This window comes from Palaemon carinicauda, chromosome 5, assembly GCF_036898095.1.
Source record: "Palaemon carinicauda isolate YSFRI2023 chromosome 5, ASM3689809v2, whole genome shotgun sequence".
Classification (NCBI taxonomy): domain Eukaryota; kingdom Metazoa; phylum Arthropoda; class Malacostraca; order Decapoda; family Palaemonidae; genus Palaemon; species Palaemon carinicauda.
Window position 1 is genome coordinate 152,163,028 of NC_090729.1, and position 5,000 is coordinate 152,168,027.

The 5,000-nt window shown below is 29.2% G+C and overlaps 1 protein-coding gene across 1 annotated transcript in view; it reads right to left on the bottom strand.

Moving 5' to 3' along the window:
* Positions 1-5,000, bottom strand: part of LOC137640618 (uncharacterized) — a 13,189-nt gene that overhangs the window by 4,879 nt on the left and 3,310 nt on the right. The window lies entirely within an intron of this gene.

Sequence of the window (5,000 nt, forward strand, 5' to 3'; positions counted from 1 at the left end):
TATAAATATTTACATCATACATATATGCATATATATGCATTATAAATATATATATATATATATATATATATATATATATATATATATATATATATATATATATATATATATATATATATATATATATACAAACACACATATGTATATATATATATATATATATATATATATATATATATATATATATATATATATATATGTATATATGTATGTGTGTGCGTGTGTATGTATACAATTTTATATATAAACGTATCAATATAATTATATTTGTACATATATATGTATATTCTTAAATATAAAAATATTTAGATAATTATATGAACATTATATATATATATATATATATATATATATATATATATATATATATATATATATATATCCATGTGAGAGTAAGTAATTATTTTAATTATATGTAAACATGTACATCATATATATGTATATATATACTTTATATATATACATTATATATATATATATATATATATATATATATATATATATATATATATATATATAAACTGTATATATATATTCATATTCATACATATATATATATATATATATATATATATATATATATATATATATATATATATATATATATATATACAGTATATATACCAGCAAAGATTCTTAGCTTGTGAATCCATTCTATTCTCTTTTTCCCCTTGCTTTGTTTGCAATCTTTTGAGACCCATGTTTTATTCTTTTAGTCTATATCACCTGTTCTTTTCGTTATATATCCTGCACATGCCCGTTACCTTTTCTTACATGTTAGAATATACTCTTCTTTATCTGTTCTTGTATCCAGGTTATATTTTTCTGTCTCTTAGTAGGATTGCCATCATTATTCTTTTCAAAGCTCTTTGGGTTGCAACTAGCTTATATTCTATGGCTTTAGTGAGGCTCTAAGTTTCCGATGCATAAGTTAATGCTGGTAGGACCATCTGATTAAAGGCTTTTCTTTTTAGAGAAAGGGACATTTTACTTTTCATATATATTTTTTTTTTATCAACAGCTCTTCATGCCACGCTTATCCATCTTTTAATTTCGGTCTCATGTCCTGTGGAAACACACACTTACTTCCTGTTCTAAGTACGTATATACATTAACTCGTCCTTAACTCATATTTCTTGTCTCTCTGTATTTTCATTTAATATAATCTTAGTTTTGCTCATATTCATTTCCAGTCCTACATTTCTTCTTTTTCTATTCAAATCTTCTATCAACTTTAGCAATTCCTTCCATAATTCACTAAATAGAATGAAGTTATCTGCAAATCTGAAGTTGTTAAGGCATTCCCATTAATGTTGTTTCCTACATTTTCTCAATCTAAATTCTTAAAACTTCTACGCACGTTGTGAATTATTTAGGAAAGGTAGGGTCTCCTTGTCTAACTATTTTTCTCAATTTTAATTTTCTCACTATTTATGTATCTATAGGGTTGCTGTACTACCCATATAGATATCTTCAAGTGCTCTAACATAAGTATCATCTATTCCTCGTAGTTGCAGGGTTTCCATGACTATCAAAGTTTTGACTAAATCAAAAGCTTTCTCATAGGTTAAGAATGCCAAACATAGTGTTTTGTCACACTCAGTTGATTGTTGCATTAGCTGTTTAATAACATAGATATGGTCAGTTGTTGAACATACACTTCTGAAACCTACCTGCTTTTTTGGTTGATTGAAGTCTAGTTTTCTTTCTATTTTTCCAAATATGATCTTTGTAAAGATTCTAATATATTACTGAGAGTAAACTTATTAGGCGATAATTTTTTTAGGTTTTTTGTGTCTTTCTTTTTGCGAAATAATATACTGATATCTGTTTTTTTCAAGCCGAACGTATAGAGGTCTTCCAAACAATTGGTGTAAAGTTCAGAAAGATGTATTACTATGAGATATTCTAGATCTAGTATTAAATTAATTATTAGGGCACCTTTTGCTTTGTCTCTTTTCATGCTTTTGATGCTTTTTTTTTTCTTTCTTTCTGCTTATTCTGTTACTTTGGGTTCCGGCTCCGATGTTTCATTATTTCTATTGGAAAAATTATTTCTTATATTGTATAGCACTGTATAGAAATCCTCTGCATTTTTTATCACTCTATCTCTTTTCTTGATATATCCATTTTCATCCGTTAAAGCAGATATCTGTTGGCACCCTGTTCCAAGTCTTCTTTCCATTAAATTGATGCTTCTTCCTTTCTTTAGTTATTCCTCAATTTTGGTCTGATTGCGTTAACGAATGCTTGTTTGTTTAGTTTGTTTGTTGTTTTGCATTGTTCTGTTAATTCTATTCATTCTCACTTGGATTTTACACTTATTTCAAATCTTTCCTTTATTAGATCTTTGGTTTTTTTTTAATAGTTTTCCTTGATCTTGTTTAGAAACTTTCCTATCTGTCTTTTGTCCCTATTCCAATACAAATTTTATCAAATTACTGTTCATCTCGTATTAATTTACGTCCATTTTGTTATGTAGCTAGGAGTACCTATTTTGTATTGCTAAACTAAACTCATCATATTTTCTTTCTATTACAGGAATGGTTTTCTTTCATAATATTAGTTCTTTCTTTCTTTAGATCTAGACAAATTTTACTTCTCACAGTTTTATGTACACCTGAATTTTATTTTTTTTAACACTATGACATTTTTAACTAAATCAACTTTTCACTAATAAAAATTTATCCCCTTTTTCTTTTCCACATGTCCATTTTTATGTTCATTTTTATAAAATAAAGGTGTTCATGATTTTTTTTTAATTCTACAAGCATGTATCCTCTGCCATTCCTTGTATCAAATCCAAATTTGCCTGCATCATATTTTACTTTTTTTGACTTACTTTGCCATAGAAATCACCCAAAAGTAATGTAAATAGAGTCTTATCTTCTTTTTTTTTCAAGATATCTCCATATCTTCCTTAAAAAGTTTTTCTTTCTTCCTCTGTTGTGGTTTATACGTTTGAATGATCTTCCTTTTATACCTTTTTATTTAGTTTAATTACCTATCCTGCAATTCTATCACTGATATTATAAAATTCTTCTATGTTACCTTCACAATTTATATTAGCAAGAAAACCCACTCTATTTCGTTGTTCCTTTCATGTCCTCTGACGTAAAAGATATGACCCTCTCTCAACTCAATATAAGATTTCCTAGTTCTTCTAATTTCACTCAATCCCATCATACCCCATTTTATTTTTTTCAGCTCTAGTAACACAGCAAGATGATTCTCCCCTAGTTACTGTAGTCCATGGCCTTGGGTGTTGGGGTTCCCGTGTGCATGAAGTGTACCCTAATTCACCCACTTGGGTTTTATAGTAGACACATGGAATTATGAGGACAATCAGGGTGGACTCTCTGAAACCTTGCAGCAAGTGAGAAATTTAAGCTTAATTTCACTATATCGGCCGATAATTTCAACCCGTTAACTCTGGACATTATCTTAAAATGTTCATATCTCCTTCAAAAATGAAAGTAGAAGAATCACTTTCCACGCGCAATGTTCCTATTAATGAGTTTTTCCCCAGTGATATATAAATCATTAGATTTTAGGCCTATATTAGGTCATAAATCCCCAATATGTTACCAGAAATCGAGAAATAAAAATAATGATTTACTTCATGAAGGAAAAATGGTCAGAAACAAACAATATTAAAAAATGAGTGGCATATATTGAAAATAATCAACAGAAAATTCCTATATCATTGAAATGATAAGTACTTTGTTGCATTTTATACAAACAGAAGCATGCAGTAACTTATCATAAAAACTCTATTTTTAAAACCTCACCCTACGGTCATTGGCATCTAGGTGGCACTTTATCATAGTATTGAGAATGACAAATGATGCTAATTGTTTTAGAAAACATTCTCTGTACAATTTCCTTATGAAATTATTTATTTTATTAATTCTGTCTAATACAGGACAATTTTATAAACTAATGCACAGACTAGCCAAGTCAAAGGAGGGTGCAACATTAATCAAAGTAAAAATATGTGTAACAAGTATAAATTATATTCATTTTCAATTAAGAACGCTATTTTCAAACCAAAATGACGTCATGGAAGTTCCAGAATGCAAGGATTAAAGAGCTCTACGCATTGTTTCCTTTCATGGCCAATAGATGGCGTCTGCAGTAAAGAACCAAATTGCTAATTATCCCCATTATCCACTCATTATCATTTTCATTACTTCATTTCTGTTGCTATTTGGACACAAAATTGCCAGAAAAACAGACGCACGTGAACTTGATGTTCGTTATTGTCTAGCCACAACTTAATTCCTAGGAAATCATAAATTTCAAAATAAATATCACAGAAATATTTCCGCAGCAAACAATCATTAGTTCAATTACATTTGGGGGTCAGAGGGCTCGCAAGATAGTGCCATATGTATTGAAATCGCTGAGATAATCAGTAATTACACCATTATTTAATCTAATTTTCAATTACCTGTCTATGAAACCAAAATATAATTAATATGTTTCAGGACATATCATGTATTGTTAGTAAAAACTAAGTAGAATAACGATATTGTTACATTCCGAAAGGCATAATAACTCAGACTCCTCTTGCTCCCTCCCTTACATCGTAACGAGTTATACTTTACCGCCAATAGATGGCAACAGAGGCACCTTGTCCCAATATTATTTGACTACCACGTGTGTCAAAAAAGTGTGGTAGGAAGGTAGAGGCTAGAGAATTGGTAGTTGGTAAATTGTCCAACGATCGTTTCCTTATTAGTAATGAATATTTTTTCTCAAAAATTGGCATGAATTTTTTATATGCTATCAGAAGCAACCTGAGTTTACTTATAAAAGTGTTTAGTATTTCATTTCTTCATCAGAACACATGGATCGGTAGCATGTCCCCTATACGAGTGACCAAGGTAACAATCATCAGCATAGTTAAGGTTGCTGAGACGAATTTGGGACAGCGCTCCCAAATAGACTTTCCTTGAATGGAGAATATTATTATTCTTAACGGATTTAAACGATTT